Genomic DNA, 22,181 nt, shown 5'->3' on the forward strand with positions numbered 1-22,181 from the left:
CTTTTTTCAATTTGATGGGGGCAACAGCTTCTAATGTATTAGAGAAAATAGTGCCCATGTTGTCAGTAATTTCGTCTAATTCATGTGTATTTTTGGGTACAAATAGCAGTTGAGATAGATCAGGCAAGTTATTTGCGAATCTTTCTTTGGTGGCTGGAACAACAGTTCTGCCCAGACGGTATCGCTGAGACATATAGTTAATATCAGTTATACGCAGCATGCACGATACAAGGAAATGGTCTGTAATATCATCACTTTGAGGTACAATATCTATAGCAGTAAGATCGATTCCATGAGATATAATTAAATCTAGTGTATGATTAAAAAGATGAGTGGGCCCGTTGACATTTTGCTTGACTCCAAAAGAGTTTATTAGGTCAGTAAATGCAAGTCCTAATGCATCATTTGCATTATCAACGTGAATATTAAAATCTCCCATGATTAGCGCCTTATCATCTGTAACTAGAAGGTCTGAGAGGAAATCTGCAAATTCTTTTAGGAATTCTGTATACGGCCCTGGTGGTCTATACAAAGTAGCCAGAGCAAGAGATACATTAGATTTCTTTTGCATGTCTGACAGTGTAACATTTAGCAGAAGTATTTCAAAAGAGTAAAACCTGTATCCTGTTTTCTGGGTAACATTGAGAATATCACTATATATTGTTGCAACACCTCCACCACGACCAGTCTGACGGGGCTCATGCTTATAACAGTAGTTTGGTGGATTAGACTCATTTAGACCAAAATAATCATTTGGTTTTAGCCAGGTCTCAGTCAAGCAGAGTACATCAAAACTATTATCTGTGATAATTTCACTTACAATAACTGCTTTTGGTGTGAGTAATATTTATGAGCCCAAACTTTAAAAATTATTTTTGTTCATTTACTTTACATTTTTCTGGTTTAATTGCGATAAGATTTTTTCTAGATCCTACATTTTATTTAAATTTTGACCTCAATATTCGGGGAACAGACACAGTCTTAATAGTTTTTACAGTGCAAGTACTTTTAGCATTTAAGCGGGTGGAACAAAACTCATCATAATGGTTATATGAGAATTGACTTACTAGTCACATGGAGCGAAGTGTCCTGGAGATGTTGTCAGAGAGCAGCTCCGCTCCGATTTTGCTGGGGTGTAATCCATCAGCGCAAAACAGCCTAGGACGCTCCCAGAAAAGATTCCAGTTATTAACAAATAGCAGTTTCTGTTTTTTACACCATGACAACAACCATTCATTTAAAGCAAAAAGTCTACTGAACCTTTCGTGTCCTCGTTGATACCTGGGCAGTGGTCCTGACATGACGATCGTCGCCGCGGGCGTCGTGCTGCAAACCGTCTCGATCAGGCTGCTGAAGTCCCTTTTCAGCGTCTCCGTCTGACGCAGCGTGGTGTCGTTAACCCCGGCGTGAAGCACGACCGCTCTGGGGCTCTCGTCGGCCTTCAGGATAGCGGGTATCTGCGCAGAAACATCGAGAACACGAGCACCAGGCGAACAATGAGTGTGCACTTTACCTTCGGCTAACGTAGCACTTACATGTCGGACGATGGAGTCTCCGATGATCACAGCGTCGCGTCCTGTCTCGCAGAGGGGAGCGAAGTGGTTCCAGATGGAGATCTCGAAGGCAGGAGGGGGAGAAGTCGTCGCCCGGGACCCGGCTCGCATCCTCCACTGTGGATGCACCACCGTGGTGTCCCAGCGTCGCAGTGAAGGACATCTGGGAAGATCGCGTCCTGGGTGCACCGGGCCTGTGCAAAGAAACACACGGAGTAGACGTGGTGGGGCTATTAACAGCACTCTGTATACTTAGGCAATACGTATGCACAGAGTTTCACGCTCAAGTTTACAGACCAAGACGGCAGAAAGCACATCCTGTTTGCTTTCATTATTTTACATAAGCACAATGTTTTGTTGTTATTGTGAGTGCACACAATTGAACTTAGAGTCTTTACAGATCTTAAAGATGTATTACTGTAAGACCAAACATGACTGAGTATTTTAAGAGCAAGTGAGTGCACTGGTGCCTCCATCTGTCCTGCAGTGAGCATATTTAGCTTCCACAGACACTTCAACAGCGCACATTGTTCTAGTTTACATTAGATTGAGTGGCTATGTAAAATTGCTACTACATACATATTTCAGATTATAATCCATATTTGATATTGATTAATGATAGCCGAGCATTTGGATGTCCTGCCTGATGTACTATATTACCACAAAGACGCCGTTAACAATCTGTCTTCACCTGTGGAATTTTTTTTTTTTGCGACTAAGCGACTAATAAAATTTGGGTCGACCAAGCATCTTGTGATCAACTAACCGTTAGTCAACTGTAAGGGGACAACCTTAATAAAGATCAGGTGCAAAAATAACTGTGTCCACACCTTTTCAGTGCTAATTTGTCACTGCATGCCTTTAGTAAAACCTGACAGTACAATTTTAATTCCAAAAGTCGAGCATATGTATTTCCTGCCCGATGTACTGTATTACCACCAAAAAACTGTCCCCAAGTCTTTTGCTATATTTCTGGTATGCAATAGTTAGTACCTCTTAAAAATAAATTTACTTAGAAGAACCTTTTTTGACTAAATGATTCAGTAAAGAACCTGTTTCCATGATGTCTACTGTCTACAACTGAAAGCACTTACAATGGGCATATCAGAAGTGGGAGCATCTTTGAGCCCTGGCATTCATGTGTATGTTACATTACGGGGTTTCATACTGGAGGGATTTTTTCATAATTCCTAGAACTATTGGCAGAAATACTCACTTTTTGGTGTGTTCGCACTGCAGGAACTAGAAACATTTAGTTCTAGAAACTCAACTCTGATTGGGGGTACTAAATTAGCTCCTACTTGAGAGTAGGGTCTAAAACAGTTCTATAGGAACTACCAGTGACTCCATGAACATGCAAAACTGTGATATCTGCTTTTAGTGTTGTGTTAATTTCTCACCATCTATTATATGTAACACTGCAAGTTGTCATTGGAGATTTAGTAAGATTTCCAGCTCTTTCAATTGCTATAATTTTTAAGGAATGGTTTGAGAAGCATGACAAAGATTTCAGGGTGTTACCTTGGCCTCCAAATTCTCCAGATCGCAATCTGACTGAGCATCCATGGAAGCCCCAGTTTGCAACTTTCCAGGACTTAAAGGATCTGCTGCTAATGTCTTGGTGCCAGATACCACAAGACACATTCAGAAGTCTTGTGGAGTCCATGCCTCCACACATCAGAGCTGTTTTGACAGCATGAGCAGGATCCACATGATATTAGGCAGGTGGTTTTTATGTTGTGGATGATTAACATTTATGGAGACTGTGGAAACTTAATTTAGAAATTCAAAATTAGAGTTTTTAATATCATGAATCCAATAGAATAGGTGTACTGATGTCCCAAATACAGGTTTATCATCTGAACATGGTTATAGGCATATGCAAATATGTTTCTTCCACCATGCATGTAATAACTGGGATCCTCTGAGTTTTAAAACATTTCTGTTTTCCTTTAATTTCACTTTTCATTTGGTTTTCCACACTTGATGACTAAACAATGCTCCTGTTCCAGGCATAAAATAAGAAGCTATCTTGCTATGCTAGATAAGGTTATACCCGAACTGTCCTTTACCTATTTAGTACATCTCTTTCACACCACTGAATAGTGTCAGTGTTTTGTGCATTTTTATATTTTACAGTTTTTATTACGTGTTTTTGTGGTGCTACTGTTACAGAGGTAAGGTGTTGTATGACTATTGTGGTTCTTTAAAGAGACATTGGGCATATTGAGCATTTGACATTGGGCATATTGAGCATTTGATTAAAGCATACATTTTCTTTATTATATTATATTTAACCTATTATATTATATTTAACTCTACATACATGTCTGCAGCACTGTAATTATGTATCTTACTGCACGTTTCACCGCAGTTTCAAAGTGAAATGTCCAGAGAGTAGTGTGTGATGTGTGTCCTCGTTTAATGTGTGATGGTGGCACAGTTTTATTACGATGGTACAGGCCAGCCCGGTCTCATATGTAGGTATTTAAACGTAACATTTACAAACACAAAACATACATTTTTGTACGTTTCTATTGATGCTAAAACATATGATGAACGTGATTTCACAGAGTGCAACATGTTCCTGGATCAACATCCTTGTTGTATGCATGTATTTTTATTATTTTATCAATAAATTATGTGGATTTTTAGACCCGTTTTCCTACCTCCAAACCAATCTACCATTTTTTAGCAAATGTAAAAAGGATATAAAATGCAAATGACTAAAATATGCAGTAAAATTTTAGTACAAATATAGCATTAAAAATATTTTTATAGTCGCTAATCCCACTCCTACTTCTAAACCAAAACATAACTATTTATGTACAGTATAAAGAAAAACATGACAGATAAATACAATTACAATCATTTATTTATTGCAAAAATGTCAAAAACAGTACCAAAAGTAGACCAAATGATGATGCGCTGCAGCCACAGTCCTCTCTGGCGAAATGTGAGTTGCGGAGCAGAAGTTGTTAATCGCTCAAAATATAATCCAGACAATTTTCCTAAACCACTCCATGAATTTGTGAAGTTGCGCACACATCATGCAAACATAATTCTTTTTGGAATCGATTACTGCAGCCCTAGCTTCTGGTCAAGTGATTCCTCGATTCAGTGGCTTTGGGAATCAAGAGTCAATTACAAAATTTGGAATCAATCCCATCAAGGGGAATTGGCTCCTCATTCAGAGCCATTTTCAGTTCAACAAAGCTTATCTTTGGGTGCCTCTCAAACGGAAGGCGGCATCCTACAAAGGCTATCTCAGCTGCTACGCCATCAAAAGTTGCTGAACGTCAATTCATGAAAATAAACTGAATGAAACATTGGTACTGAGCTTGTCTGAGTTTGAGGATGCACCCTTCCATTTTGAGAAGCACCCATTACTTTGCCTCTTGCTTGCTGATAGTGTTTACCAGTGAACCAATTCAAAAAATGATTCAGTGGTTATTTTTATGGTGGACAGGCTTATGTTGTCAACAATTTTAAATGCTGCATGACAGAATATATCATGACATGATTGAGGTTCTTGTTCTTATTTCCATCTTAAATAAAATGCAATTATTTATCTTTCTATCAGCCAATGATAATTCTGAAAGAAAACACAGATAAACCACAAGCTCTTATATCAGTGTCTTGATGTTAATGTTCAGGTTATTTTGTTTCTGTGTACAATTTGGTAATTTTGTAAAAAGTATACAGTTAAAGTAAACTTTATCATTAAGCTGAACTGTGCACGTTTATATTTATATACAAAAATTTTGGAATTGAACAGCCCTACCAGAAACATTAGGACAGACACACACTGTAAAAAATGAATCATGGGTCTTGTAATTTTCATCAAAAAAATTAAGGTGATAATTAAAAATAATGTGTGGATTTCATTAAAAAAATTGTGATTCAGTGTTGTATAGATAATAATGAGGACTTTTTACTAATAAAACCAAGAGATGTGTTTTTCTCATTTTGTTTTAGGAGACTTAAGCAGTTTTGGTGCTTGAATTGGGGAACTTATTAAACTAAAATAATTAAGGAAAGAAGGCTGCCTATTTAATTTAAGTGAATTAGCTCAATTTTGCAGTTTTATTTTAGAGGTGATTGTTAGTTCCCAGCATGCTTTGCATATGGCTGAATATGGAGAGTAAATTTTTAAATTAAATGCTACTTTATGTTTTGAGTGAAGGGAGGCATCTATTAATGTTTAATGTTCAGTTACATTTGACATTTGTAAGAGTTTCTGTAATTTCGAAGTTTCCATTGCACAGTGCAATCGTTACCACTGTGCAGAAGAGTAGATCTTGTGGTTATGGATACTACTCTTGTAGTACTACTCAAGGTACTCTAACCTTGTTTAATGAGCAGTAGCCTTGCTAGTGCAGTACTTTCCAGTATTTCTCAAGTATTTTCCTATTTGAGCTGATTGGCTGTATACAGTCTTGTAAATGTATAAAATAACAAAATACAAACAGATCTCATTTAAAATCACAGACTTTTGAGAATAAACTTAAAATAAATGAGCACATTTCCCTAATTATATTACATTTATTGTGCCATAGACTAAATAATTTATAAATTTTTACTCAATTTATTTGGGTAAATTTCACTAAAAAAACAACCTTAAAATCTACTCAAATATAATACGTGTAATATTGTTACCATAATTTTTTTAAGCAGATAGCATGTAATATTTTTTACAGTGCAGGAGAACACACTGAAGGAAACACGGGAGGTAAGTATAACAGTAAGGCAAGTCTTTAAATAAATCTCACGGATATCAGAGAGAGAAAGTCCACTTTGTACAAATGAGAGCAGACACTGAAGTAGGGCTGTGCAAAAAATTGAATGCGATTTTCATGCATCTCATCAGTAAAGACGCTCCTGTAATTAGAAGTATATCTCCAGCACGTGCGTTCAGATCAGGGTTGCCAGGTTTTCACAACATATCCTGCCCAGTTGCTTCTCAAAACTAGTTCAAAACTAGCCCAAGTGAGTTTACAGGAGGTTTCCCGATAAAAATTGCTTCCCGGGGTTAAAATATACGTTTTTTGGCAGGGTTGCCTTGGTAAAATTCGCATTTTAGGGGCTAAATATCACAAAATAATTAGTTGTCTGAGTTTTACCGCATCTACTGTTTATTTCAACTGAAAACTGCAGTGAATCATACATTTAGGTACTTTTTTCAGTTTTGCAGAAAATGTAGAGGCATATATTTTCTATTCCTGCCTCAGTCTTCCTTTTGACCTAGTTTTCTTGAGTTGCCCTGATTAGTTAATTTGGTTCCACCTGTGTTTATTAATTATCCTGTTTGTCTATTAGTACTTAGGTTCTGTGTACTCCCCAGTTCCTTTGGTATTGTTTGTATAATCATGTTGTGCTACTCCTTGCTCCTGGATTCTTTCTGTTTCTTGTGTAGATATATCATTAAAGGACTGTTTTTGGATTATTCTAGCATTGTGCACTTATACTAGCACTAAACAGTGACTATTATATTGTACTGTAGTTCGTAAGATAAAATGTATTTAGTTTGGTTTAGTTTGATTTGGTTTTGCTTTACTACTTTGTCTGAAATCAAAAAAGAAACATTTTGCAGCTTTTGCCTTACAATTATGGTTTATGAAGACCACAACTCCAAAAAGGGCAAACTAAAACTGGCACTATATTCTGAATCCTCTGAAGCCATGTGATAGCTTTGTGTGAAGAACAGAAAGCAATTTAAGTTTGTAAACTTTTGTTTTATTCTTTTGTAATTTCTGATCCTGAAGTTTGATGTATTGTGTTTTGGTCTCACAGAATAGATTCAGAAGCCTCGCAGAAAATATCAAGATTGCAAACACAGAGACCGTTCAATGTGTACAGAACGAGAGTGCATAAAGATCTGTGTGCAATACATGAAATAAATGATGTAAAGTCTTAACATTTCTGATTTTATTATACAGTAACTCCACTTGTGTTTGTTCTTTGAGAAGCGTTACTGCTTGCCTGCCAGTTATGTTTTTGCTGAGAGATTTATCTAAAAAAAATTTATCCATTGTGTTTCCTGCTTAAATTAAAATGAATTATAACTATGCCAGACAGCATAACCAGAAAAAAGTCTTATGAAAAATCTCACTCACAGAATCTCCCTCCTCTATTCACAAGAACGGTGTTCAGAGAATTAGAAAACCAAACACAGTATCTCAGAATTCAACAGCAATGATTCAGTCTCTGACAAATGTCACATTTGTAGTACCGCATAGCCAGAATGTCCAATTTGTATTCCAAAGATGAGCTAAGGTCTAACAGGTTTAGAACGACATGAGGGTGAGTAATTAATGATAGAATTTTCATTTATGGGTTTGTTGCAGCTGGGCAAAGACAGAAGTGTTAATTTAACTCCTAAAGAGTTGAATTTGACTCTGTTTCAGATAACATTTGGTCCCACTCGAAATCAGTGTAAAATTTACTCTTTGGTCAGTGTCAAGTTTTTAGAGTTAATTCTACTCAATATTGTGTAAAAAAATCTGAATTATAGATCTGAATTATAGATCAACTACTATCCAAATGAAAACAAGCACAATAACACTAGATCACACAACTCACAATTTATTGTAGTAAAATAAAGCATTTCAATGACATTGAATTTACATTGAAAACCCATTGCCTTGTCTCTGACAGAAACATGTATAACATAAATATGTTTTTACCAGAGAAAGCAATATGACACGACATGGAGAGTTGTGTTATTCCCTCCATATGACATTTGTATGTCATATGGAGGGAATGCAGAACTTTATGACATACCAAAGACGTAATAGGCTTCAAAGAGTTCATCAAAAGCTCCAACTGAACCTGTTGCCTTGGACAGAAGTGCATGCTTGCAAGTAGGAGTGAATGGTGCTCTGTGTGGATCCTTGGGCGAGAGGGTAGGGCTGATTGCTTTTGGTGATGTTGTTTAGATGCTGCTGCACACTGGTTCCAACCTACAACAAAACACATTCAACAGAATTGTTTTGGTGACTAACTTCTGACAATAGATCAAATCACCTCCAACTGTACACATTGAGGTGATGGAAGATATATTTTAAACAACCGTTAAAGAATTAGTTCACTTTGAAAATTTAAAAGACTCAACAATCCCCGCAGAGAAATAAGGGTCTTATATAGAGAAATGATCGGCTGTTTTCAAAATAAAAATAATAAACTTTTTAACCACAATTGGACCTTTCCGACGTCATGATGGCACATGTGGCACATCTTGAGATTCTACAACACGTGCAGTTGTGGTATTTTTATTTTGAAAACGACCGATCGTTTTGCTAGATAAGAACCTTATTTCTCTGCTGGGAACATATCGAGACTTTGAAGCTACACTGAGACAGACTCTGAACCCTCATTTGAACCTTCAAACCATTGGTCACCATTGAAGTCCATTACATGGAAAAAAAATCCTAGAATGTTTCCCTCAAAAACCTTAATTATTATCGACTGAAGAAAGAAAGACATGGATGACATCTTGGATGACATGTGGGTTAGTAAATAATCACCCAAAAAAATATATAAGTAAACTAACCCCTTTAAGCATACCTTTTGAAATCTGAAAAGCTGATCTACAGCTTGATACGCAGATAGCTTTCCCGGCCGTTTTCTACCTTGTGCAGATGGTGGTAGCAGACATAGCAGCAGCAAGAAGGCAGACATGTCACTGTCCCAGCCTACAAATACGTAAATAAAATCCTGGTTAACATTATGCCATAGCATAGCATTCAAAATGGCAATTTGCACCATTACGAAAATGTACACTAAACACCTAGATAACCCACATTAACAAGTAAAAAAGTTTGATTCATACCATTCTCAACTTCAGCAGCTGACTCAGCATTGCGCATCAAATCCAAGAGTTCTGTGGTGGGTGCAAGTCCATGGCTTTCCTTTATTGCTTTTGGTTTAAAAGTGGTTGGCCACTTCTCCAAGAATTTGTTGGCCTTACCAAACAGAAATCTGAAATCTTGTTCTATCTGCAATGTAACACACAGGGCCCTATTTTAACGATCTGAAACGCAAGTGTCAAAGCGCGAAACGCAAGTAAGTTTGTGGGCGGGTCTCGGCGCTGTTGCTATTTTCCCGGCGGGATAAATGGCTCTTGCGCCCGGCGCAAATCTAAAGTGGGTTGGTCTGAAGCAGCTTCATTATTCATAGGTGTGGTTTGGGCGTAACGTGAAATAAACCAATCAGAGCGTCATCCAACATTCCCTTTAAAAGCAGGTGCGCAAGTTCCATTATGGATTGCTATTATTATGGCGTATTTACCAGGCGCACGCCAGGAGCGGTTCACAGCCGAGGAGACTGATGTTCTTGTAAGAGCAGTGAAAGACAGACAAGTTGTGTTGTATGGGGATGGGAGAATAATTAGCCTGAATAATTTGTAAGCTAGATTTATGCCTATTTTGTTCACATCTTCGTGGCACACCACAATGATTTCCGTCATCTCATGTGTTAATATTTTTTTAGTGTAACAATTTATGATTTGCAAAAATAACTGTTGCATCTGTGTAGATTACATGAGCAAAGTGTATGCGCGTTGTGCACGCTATACATTATGGTCAAGCATGCGCCCTTAAAATAGCAGAATGAACAACGCGCAACGCGCCACTGACTTTAGACTAGGTTTTTTCTGGTCAGTGGCGCAATTGTTTAATGGAACAGCAAAATAGCACCAGGGATTGTTTGCGCCGGAACACGCCTCCTTTTTTGCGCTGAACCGCCCAGGGAGCGCAAGTTCATTCACTAGTTTAGCGACGTGCTTCTGTGGAGGGAAAAGCACGCTTTGCGCGGGTGCAAAATAGGAATGACACATGCGTCGGTGTACAAAGTCAATTGCGCTGGGTGCAAGATAGGGCCCACAGAAGTGATGAGTGATACCTAATGCTACATTGGATGTTTTGGTGATAATATGAATTAAGATGTCATACCAGTGCTGGTGTGTCTAGAAATCGTGGGAAGACCAAGAAAACATCTGATGATTTGGCTTCATCGTTGACCATTGCTTGCTGATATATGAAGGTCATTTTCATCTTCTTACAGACAGACTTTTCATCAACAGAGACTGATAAAAAATATAGAAACATATTACAAGAAAAAGTTACCAATATTTTAAGACAATAAATGTTCTCATTCTGGCCTTTAAACTAAACAAACTAATTTGTGAATTGTCTGAATGAGTACGAAGTCTTCCATTGCCAAGCGTGATTCTCAAGAGTTCCAGGCGACTCCTTCACTATTTCTTCAAAAACCTCTGTGTCTGACTGGTCATACACCTTAATGTTTGGCTGGGAGCTTTCTGGTATGTTGAATTTAAGACACACTGTTTACATTTTTTTTTATATAAAAAACCATGCATTCCCTTCTCATAAGGATCAAAGTTCATTTAAGTTTGCCTCATGTATTCACTAAATGATGAAAGACAAGTATCTGCAACCGATTTTATGTAACTGAAAATATAAAGCACAACAGAAATTATTATTGACCTAACTACCCAACTTCTTTCAAGAAATCATTCAATGTCAGCTCAGACAGCTTGACGTATTTCTGCTCTTCCCCGAATTGAACACCCATTTTGCCCCTGTTAATAATTAAAATATATATTCAGAATCATAATTTAGGGCTGGTTCAACTAAGAATTACCTTTCCATTTCTCTCATGCACTATGCATTATTTAGATGTTACACTGCAATTACAAAGGGCGGCTGAATAAGACAAAGTTGTGCTGGTTAAATAAAACGTTAGGCTATTTTCTGCAGCAAATTAGTCTAGTTAAAGTTAAGAGGCATGGTGCCCAATTAGCTACCAGATAACTGTGCCAAAGTTAGCTAGCTCATTAGCTATTTTAGTTCGAACAATAACCTGATAAATTTGTTAAGCCATGTTAAACAAACACGTCATGAAATCAGTGATCTAAGTTATTGTTTTATAAGACCAGTATATATATAAAAAGCTAGATTAACCTTGCCTGGGAAGCTATGAAATATGTTAGCTAAGAATAGCTATTAACCGGATTGCTATAACTTGTAATATGACCTCAACTAATATCAGCAAACATTTAAAATTATGGTCCCACTTTATATTTGGTGGCCTTAACTACTATGTACTTACATAAAAAAAATAAGTACAATGTACTTACTGTGTTCATATTGTATCGTAAAACACTTGTGCTGCTATTGAGTTGGGATAGGGGTAAGGGGGTTAAGAGGTATGGGTAAGTCTAAGGGTGGGTTAAGTTGTAAAGTATGGGTCAACAGTGTAATTATAAATGTAATTACAGAAATTAAATACAGATGTAATTACATGTCGTTTTTTTTTTTAATATAAGTACAATGTAAGAACATGTATGTACACAATAAGTACATTGTACTAAATTATTAATTAAAATGTAAGTACATAGTAGTTAAGGCCACTTAATATAAAGTGGGTCCAAAATTATGTAAAGTTTTGGTGTGGACAACACAGGATGTTACTCACCAAGCAATATGAGTGACCTAGCGTTGCTCCTTCACAATCTTCCTTCACCGAAATGCAGCACGTTTGAAAAGCACAGCAGAGTGGCAGGTTTTCATCACTGCTGTAGAGTTGAAATTGCCACTGCGTTTCTGCAGATTTTTTACACTCACTTTTAACTCCACTTATAGAGCAACTTTACTCCCCAAAATGTTGAAAATACTCTATCTGGGTTAAAATAACTTTACTCTGGAATATTAACACCCCATTTTTAATTGTGTAACACCAATAGTGTTAATAATGCCTTCACTTAAAGGAATAGCTCACCTAAAAATTTATATTTGCTGAACATTTCACCCTCAGGCCATCTACAGTAGATGAGTTTGTTTCTTCATTGTAATAGATTTGGTGAAATTTAGCATTACATCACTTGCTCACAGGTGGATCCTCTGCAGTAAATGGGTGCTGTGAGAATAAGAGTCTAAACAGCTTATAAAAATATCTTGTGAAGTTGAAACTGGTAATTCACTATTAGCTAATCAATACTACAATACTACTAATCAACTTCTTTTTTTCCATATATCCTGGAGAACTAACAAGAACTACTGTATACAGGTTCATAATTAATGTGAATAATGCATAATGTATAATTAGTTCTAAAGTAAAAATAATGGTAACCCACTAGTAATTATTTAATGTTTTCCCTGGGAATCATATCACCTTGCTGCTAGTGCTATGTCTACTGTCTGAGCCCTGTTCATCATCTTATGGTGCTTTAGCCAACTTGAAGATGTATGTAAAATTAGATAAATAAGACTGGCTACATTGACTAAAGAACTACCTTGGTTTTCTATTTGTTGATTATTTAAGTTGTGTGATGCAAACCTACCTTTGTCAGATCATTATATAATTGGGATTAGTTTGGGCAAGAAAGCAACCAGACTTCTTTGATTATAAAAAATATTGGTTGCACTTTATTTTACAGTAAGTTTACTCATATGTACTTATAGTGAAGGGATGCACGATATTGGATTTTGGCCGATATTCGATATGCCGATATTTTCAAAATAATTTTGGCCGATGCCGATACCGATATCGATATATATACAAATATATACTGATATATTTAAACTTTAATTTTACTGAAGAGAAATCCATGTATCTCTTCTGTACTGATTTTACCATAAATTTATTATTTTACAAATGTAGACAGACATTCACATCTGAAAAACAGGTCAATTATTTCACTTGGAGAATATCGGTTTGGCTCATCGGCAGAAATATTCATATCGGCCGATACCGATAATGGTCATTTTAAGCTTTTATCGGCCGATACCGATATTGTGCCGATATTATCGTGCATCCCTAGTATATTTATCTAAGAAAATTCTGGTAATACAGGGTAACTACATGGGCTAGGGTTAGGTTTAGGGGTAGGTTCAGGGTTAGTACCTAGTTATTACATAGTTATTGTAATTACTATAAGTAGTACATAGTACAGAAATGTTATCAAACTATATACTGGTTAAGTTAAGAACTACTAGTTTAACTACCATGTACTAACATCAAAAAATAAATTTTTAGTACAATGTAATGACTGTGTTCATATTGTATTGCAAAACTTTTGCTGCTTTTGAGGAGGGATACGGTCAAGATCAGGGACAGTTTTTGTTGTTGTTGTTTTTGGTATGGTTAGTTAAGAGGTAGGGACAAAAGTCTAATTTAAAATCTAATAACAGAAATTAATTACAGATGCAAATATATGCAGGTATTTCTTAAATATAAGGACAATGTACAAACATGTATCTAAACAATACAGGCTTTGGATCAAATCATTAATTTAAATGTTACTGCAAAAAATGTAAAAAAATAAATAAATAATATTTTCACTTAGCATCTTAATAATTTATTCTTAAACGATTGTGTTTTCCCACTGTAAATCACTTGGCAATGATACTGATCATCAACAGCCAACTATTTCAACAACTAAAATGTAATGTATAATATTTAAAAAAATTACAACACTAGCTGAAACTCGAAATGGTATGTTGAAAATCGGCATCACTGATGTGATTTGTGATTTGAGACTAGAATCATAGGCCTATCTTGGCCTGTAATGTGGTGGCTAAAATTTACACATGACACGTCGCTATACAGTATTTTTCACAGTTGTTATGTAACTAGCCAAGTTTTCCAACAGACTGTAAGAGCTTAGCTAGCATGGCAGATTTGCTTACAGTCCTGTGTAAATGTTGCGCTGTAAGCTTCATGTGAGCCCATTTGGCTATATACATTTTCACACCTCTGTATCAACACAGTGCCTTGCTAAGTTGTTTTATTGCTTCTTCTCTGGGAATTTGTGTTATGTGGGTGAAATGGCTCTGTGCTCGCAGCAAATGACATTGCTAGCCAAGTGTAAACAAAGCGACTTCTGTTGTATGCAAGAATGAGATGCATCCTCTTTTATTCAGGCATGGAAGACAACAGATTCTTTATTACCACATGAGTTGGTGGAAACTGTTGTAGGTTCATCTTTAAACAAGAAGGTCTATAATACCTGAAAAAGCTGTTTATTATCATTTACATTCATCTTTTTACATTCACTTGCTTGGTGGGAATTAAATTACATCTAAACAGAGCATACTGTGGTTTCTGCATTGCTACATGAAGTTTTTGTAATTTAATAACTGCCATAAATTCAGAAATAGTTATCAGGAGCGGACCACTGAAAACAATTGAGAACTATAACAAACTTGAAAATGTGCCATCCTAAAAGTTTGCAGGTTCAAAGATAAAAGTTTAAGGATTCCCACAGAGCACTTCATCACATTAAATTATTCCACCCTCCATAGTTTAATAGCAGCGGTTTGACAAAAAGGTGAAATATTAGCTCTGGCTGGTTTGCTATAGCTGCCAGGGGCAACTCATTTAGTAGGAGAGCATGCATCTCAATGATGGCAGGGATATTCATGTGCTGCTTTGGGACAGTAGTGAGAATTCTGCCTTCCTGCGATGGGAGATTTTAATAAACTACCATGACAGCACTGAGGCCACTGTTGACCTCACCAGACTGAGGCAGGTTTAAATGAGCTCCACATGCTCATGTTATTGGTAATAGTTGTTGTAGCACTTTTCTTCTGCAACATTATTCCAATTACTGTGATTTGCTTTTGCTGGGAGGACATGTTGGGTTTCATAGTTTGCTTCACTACAGGCCATTTTAGTTTTAATGAGCAGTTAGGTTGATTTAAGATATATATTTTTAAAAGCAATACATCCTCAAGAATCCTCAAGCATAGTTTGTATACTGTTGTTATTATGAAATTGAACATTGAGTATTGACTATACATTGATGATATTGTTACAGTTGATCCATTAAACTACAGCTGTTCAGTCTACATTCCTATAAAACCTGGAAGAGAATTAGCATTCCCAAGCCACTGGTTCACTTGGGAATATCTAATGTGTTTTTGAAATAGGAATTCATGATTCATGGTTGACATTTTTTGAAGATACTTTAAAGTTTTGACACACAGCAGATCTAAAACTTTTATTTTGAAGCTATTGTGTTTTTCAGGTGTAACGGTAGAAAACTCATTTAGAATTAATCCATTCAAATTTTGTTAATACAAATTCTATGTTTTACCTCTGACTACTATCATCTTACTTATATTGCATTCTATGCAGGATCTACGGTAACTTTTAGGGCAGCTACAAAGGATAATTTAACTTTAAAGGCTGGATCCCATGAATTAAGGACAAAGCTTTCTTCTTTACATATTTTTAGTTTCAATGATTTTTAATTGAAGTAAATTGATCATTCAAGAGCATGATGAAAGATTAATATCAGTTCACTTTTTGTAAATGCTTTTGTTGTTAAAGAGACGAGGGAAAAAAATCCAGATTATCGTCATTTACTTAGCCTCATCTTTTTTCTAATCCTGTATGAATTTATTTCTTCCACAGAACAAATAGATAAACTGAGAATTGTCGTCCGGACAATGGAAGAAAATGATAACCAAAGCAATCTTCTTTTGTGTTCTGCATATGAAAGAAAGTTATAAAGGTTTGGAACAAGAAACCCTTTGTCACTTTTAAGTGAACTGACCTCTGAATGGCAGTAAATTTAATTTACATCCTAGCTCAAAATCAGTGCTTTACTGTCAAATGTTTATTTTTATGTGACATAAAACAATTATTTTGTTATTGTACTGTACAGTATATTCGATGCATTCCATACACTCAATAATATACATTTATTTCTGTCAAAACATTCACATAGGGAAATTGTGAGCCAGATGGCCAGGATTTGGCTGAATTTTAGCCCCAGTCTAGCCATGGTTTCTAAGTATGGGCTTCAAGGATGTGAGTTTGTAAGAAATAATTTGCAGTTAAAATAAATGAATAGGTCATTATTTACTAATAATAGGATATCAATCAAGTGCAACAGAGAGAGCAATGTTTTTTTTTTTACCTATACTTATATTTTTATATGAAACATAACTTTAATGTGAAACAGTCTCATTTATTTAGTGTAATTTGTAACTTTTATACTTGAATCCATGGTGCACACAAAGTATAGAATAATTGTATATAGATGTCAATTTGCACATTGTATGATGAAGTAATTGCAGAAATACCTGACAGATTAATTGATTATCAAAGCAGTTGCAAGCATACTGCAAATCATTTGTCACTACTCCTGCTCTGTGTCCCTGCTCACAAGCGGAGCAGGGGCTAAGGGCGAGGATGATAAAGGAGGCGAATGATAAAGGAGCCCTGCTGACAGTGCAGAAGGATGCACACCTGATGCTTATTGGTGCCATAAATCCAGTTCTATGCCTTTCTTTCTCATGTGTGCATGTAGGCTATAAGTCCTTGGGGTCAAGGTACGTCCACCTTGCCCCACAACGCTAGACCTACTGGCCCCTCCACCACGTACCTTTCACTTTCCATGATAATGCCACCACACCATGTTTTGTTGGATGGCCCCTGCAGAGTTAATGTAATAGCTTGTGCTTTTAGCTTTAACTAAATTGGACTCTGTCTACACGGATATGATGTAATTATACTACCAGTATTCTGTTCCAAACCCGAGGGGGTGATTGGGCCAACTCTGACCTTGTCTGTTTAGGATGGATTAAAAACAGTTCTTCTCCCTAAACCAATTAGTTGGACATTATCATGCAAATGAATGTTATTCCTCTAGGTGATCCTAAACACAGATGTGGAAAAGGAGTACACTAGTGGTGATTTCCCTCAAGATCCTTCCAAGCTGAACCACAAGCGTACAGTTTGTTCCAGCACATTCGCATCCCTAAAACACATGCTCCTCTCTTTCCTCCCTGTAGATGCATCATAATTAGCACTTTACAAGACACATAATTCATGAGTGTTTAGTAATAATAAAAGCAACACTATCTAAAACACCAAGTATGAGAATGGCTTAGGTTACCATGCCTTGAAAAATAAAAGAAGATACAAGCTTATAGATGTTTTGTTGTTGTTGTTGTTGTTTGTTTGTTTTTAGTTCAGCAAGATTGTGAAAATAAGAGCATACTGTATACAACTAGTAACAACAGTTTGAGTCCAGTGGTGTCTAGCATTTTGTCCATGTCACTGCATTATAATGCTGATTCTTTCTCTTGACAGGGCACACTTTACTTTCCTTTAGTTTGCTGCTTAAGTGCTTTTGCTTCATTTGTAGTGTTTTTCATTGGCTTAGACACAAAAATTTGTTCTATTTGACAAATATCCTTAAACCATAATGCAGTTTCTGAAAGACAGGCTTATTCATCAAAACTCAGTATAACTGTGATGTCACATTCTTTATGCAAAAAATTATTTGTTTTTCTTCTACTAAAAAAAGATAAAAAAAAAGAAACATTCAGAATTTATTCAGACCTGTAATACTCTAAAAAAAATTACTAAAAAGTTTTCATTCAACACATTTACTTTACAGCACATTTAGGAAATTTATTAAATTGTCCATTGTGCATTAATTCACAATCAAACTTATAATATTGTTTTAAGGAAATTGGCCAACAAACTAAGCTAGACCAAAGAACTATATATATATATATATATAGAGAGAGAGAGAGAGAGAGAGAGAGAGAGAGAGAGAGAGAGAGAGAGAGAGAGAGTACTGGGCAAAAGTCTTAGGTCACTAGTATTTTCACCAATAAAAATGTTTCTAAGTCAGTTATTTCTATGTTTTGCCATAGTGTGTCATTAGTAAATATCAGTTTACATTTCTAAACATTATTTTTGCCATTAATTATAATAATCCAGTTAGATATTTTTATTTAAACAAGGAGTCTCTCCACACAAACTGATCTCAACATCATCAGTCTGTCTGGAATAATATAAAGAAACAGAACAAACTGAGACAGACTAAATCCAGAAGAACTGTGGAAATGTCTCCAAGACACTTCGAAAAACCTGCCTGCAAAGCTACCAAGCTACATAGCTACCATAGCTACAAAGTGCACCTAGGACAAAAGCTTTTTTGACGCATAATGTTGATTTAATTTAGTTAAGTTAATAGAAGTTAAATATGGCATTATTTTTAATGGCATCCTCGCTTAAAATGTTTTTCTCATAATATATGTTGTTTATCTTAATTAAAACATTTACATATTTGGTCATTTTTCTCTGCCTGGTTACACATATTAAAAGTTTGAATTACATAAAGATACATTTCAATTGAATGATTTTGTCTGAGGTCTATACAATTGAGTTAAACATTTAATTTTGTGGTTAGTTTTGAGAAAGTTTTGTTTGTTATTGTATGCTACTGTACCTCAACTTTTGACTGTCTGAAAGCAGAAACTCTCCATATGACCCTATTGATGCTGAATTGGTGTTCATGCCCAAAGCCAAAAGCTGCTCTAGTCATTAAAACTCCCTGCTGTGTGCCCATGGTGCCCTGGTGTATTGTGAAATTATCATAAAGAAACAACCATAGAAAGTCTATACTTCTCTTTAATCAACAACCCAGAGGAATAGTCTATCTCTCACATTATTCAAAACAGCTCATGCTGACTTCTCTGCACATGTAGTTGTTCTAACTACATCCCTTTTTTAAGTCATCCTATTTTATGTTTTTGAAATAATCAAGTTTTGACTGGTGAAAACATGAGGCATATATCAAAGTGTAGTTTTGATACTTATATTGACAAATCATACTTGGCAATTACATTGAACAAACTAATTGCAGTGGTTACACCAAGGAGATTTTCAATGCACCTACTACATGTACGTATGACAACCGTACAATTATGTGTCCCTTCTGAATAAATTCAGTGCTGGGTTTGTGGATTTATACCGGAATGATTGTCAGAGATGGATCACGCATACAAAGAGATTCTTTCCCAGGTGCATTTGCCAAACAGGACATACGGTGTGATGTAAATGTGAAATTGTGTCCAAATGAAGAAGTTGGCTTTTACATCTGTTGTCATATCTGTTGTCATATCTGTGCCAATCTGTATGTTTCAAGATGAATGTGTTTTATGGATACATTTAGACTCTTGTTCTTGTATTGCAGGATAACACTCATTTCTTTTTGGACTAAGGTCAATCACGTTGAGGCATAAAATTTGTGATTTACTCTTGTACTGTAGTCCATACAACATAATAAATGCATGACATTGTTGTTTTTTAAAGGAACTTCAGTCTATTCTCCAATGAAGATCTTAATGACTTGCTTATTGCAGAAGTAAATGTAGTGCACTTGGTTGTAAGTCACTAAATAAGTTTTTTCCTTTCCTTTTTTTTTTTTGCTGAAGATGCATGAAGTGTATATTTCCCCTGAGCAGCTGAATTAGCTTTTTTAAAGACAAAGGTCATTAACTGAACATTTAAACAATCAAAGGGCAGTTGTAGTCTTACACATGAATACCTACTGTACAAATCCACACTTCATTTATTACTGAATATAAAGGTTATTAAATATCACTAATTCTCAATTGCCCAAAGCCAGAAATCATTATGAGGCATTTCCATTTCTCCCTGCATCTAGTTTTGCTATCTTTGCATCTATGGTTAATTAACATATAAACTTATTTTGCCTGGATGCAGATGAGCAAAACTTGATCTGCATAATTAGGTCAGGCAACATTTGAACTACTCAAGGGGTCTGGACCTCTGTCCCCTATAGACAAGCTACAAATTCTGAACTATCAATTTTGTCATTATTTGGTGATCAAATTAGCATGTTCTAAAGTTCACATGCATTCTGAAATATAACAGGTTAATGACTGATTACTTGGCAGTGGTAAAATAACCCATCTTTGATTTTCAGTAAAAGTAAAAGCAGGTGGAGATGTGAAGTCATTTTCTAAAATAGGCTGAAAGGTATATGAGAGAAATCGTCTAAGGTTACGTATGTAACCCTGGTTCCTTGAAGGAACAAGACGCTGCATTAAGGACGATTGAGGACGATTGAGGACGATTGGGGAACGCCCCCAGATTGACGTCTCTGAATCATGTGTGTAATCAGTCCAATGGGTGGGTGAGATGTCATTGGCGGGTGACGTCAGACAGCAGGAAGCATAAAAGAATGAGAGGCGCAGCCGGCATCAGCCTTCTGTCTTCAGCAACCTCAAAGGAAGTGTGGCACTGAGACGCGGCGTCTTGTTCGTTCAAGGAACCAGGGTTACATACGTAACCTTAGACGTTCCTCTTACAAAGGTCAATGGCGTGGACAACCCTGCAGCTTTGTAAATGTCATGCATAGAGACACTTGCTAAGAAGGCCTTGGAGGCTGCCACACTTGTAGTGTAGTGAGCCTTGACCCCCAGGGGAAAGGGGAGGTCAGAGGACTAATATGCAAGAGAAATAGCATCTACTATCCACCGGCTGAGGGTCTGTTTAGTAGCAGGAAGACCTCTCTTAGGGGGACCATAACAGACAAACAACTGGTCCGCCCTTCTCCACAGAGCAGCTCTGTGGACGTATGTGTCCAATGCTCGCACTGGACACATACAATTAAGCTTCTTCTGGTCTGGCTCCCTGAAGGGAGGAGGACTGAAGGCCTGGAGCATGACAGGCCATGGTGTAGAGGAGGGAACCTTAGGGACATACCCCGCACAAGGGTAAAGGAAAGCTTTAGCCAGACTGGGCGCAAAGTCTATATAAGAAGGGGCCACAGAGAGGGCCTGTAGGTCCCCAACTCTCTTGAGAAAAGATATCGTCAACAGGAAGAAAGTCTTAATAGAGAGAAGGTGATCGGAGATCTCCTAAATAGGCTAGAAGGGCAGCCTACAGAGAGCTTCTAACACCACAGCCAAGTCCCAAGTGGGGAAACGAGAACATACTGGAGGCCACCATGGAGGAAACGTGTAACAAGGGGGTGTCTGCCCACTGACTGGCCACCGAGAGGGGCATGGTAGGCCGCAATGGCCGCCACGTAGACCTTCAGGGTGGAGTGGGTCAACCCTGCAGAGAAACGGGCCTGCAGGAACTCCAGCACTGTGCCAATCAGGCAATTAACTGGGTCGAGCTTGCGGTCTCTGCACCAAGAAGTGAAAAGTTTCCACCTCAAAGCATACAGTTTCCTTGTAGAGCAGGAGTGGGGACATTGATCCTGGAGGGCCTGTGTCGCTGCAGAGTTTAGCTCCAACCCTAATCAAACACACCTGAACAAGCTAATCAAGGTCTTCAGAATAAAGGTAGGTTTTTTTTTTTTATGGTTGGAGCTAAACTCTGCAGGGACACAGGCCCTCCAGGATCAACGTTCCCCACTCCTGTTGTAGAGGGAGCTCTGTATTGGAGGATGGTCTCAACAACCTCAGCTGAGGTGGATTATGGTGCCCTCCGCCTGTGAGAGGAGATCCCTCCTGACAGGAATCTTCCAGGGAGAGCAGTCTAGGAGGGAAATCAGGTTTGAGAACCATACTTGACCCTGCCAAAACGGGGCTACTAACAGCAGCCGGACTTCTTCCCGGCGCACTCCCTCCAGAACTCCCGGGAGCAGAGCAATCAGGGGAAAGGTGTACAGATGAAGCCTCGGCCATGTCTGTATCATTGCGTCCAGCCCCAGTGGAGCTGGATGAGTCAGAGAGAACAGTGCGATGTCACTCGAGTCGCAAACAGGTCCACCTGAGCCTGGCCAAAAACTCTCCAAATCTGCTTCTCCACCTTGTGTGAAGC

Source organism: Carassius gibelio, chromosome B18 (assembly GCF_023724105.1).
Source record: "Carassius gibelio isolate Cgi1373 ecotype wild population from Czech Republic chromosome B18, carGib1.2-hapl.c, whole genome shotgun sequence".
In the NCBI taxonomy this organism is placed as follows: Eukaryota; Metazoa; Chordata; class Actinopteri; order Cypriniformes; family Cyprinidae; genus Carassius; species Carassius gibelio.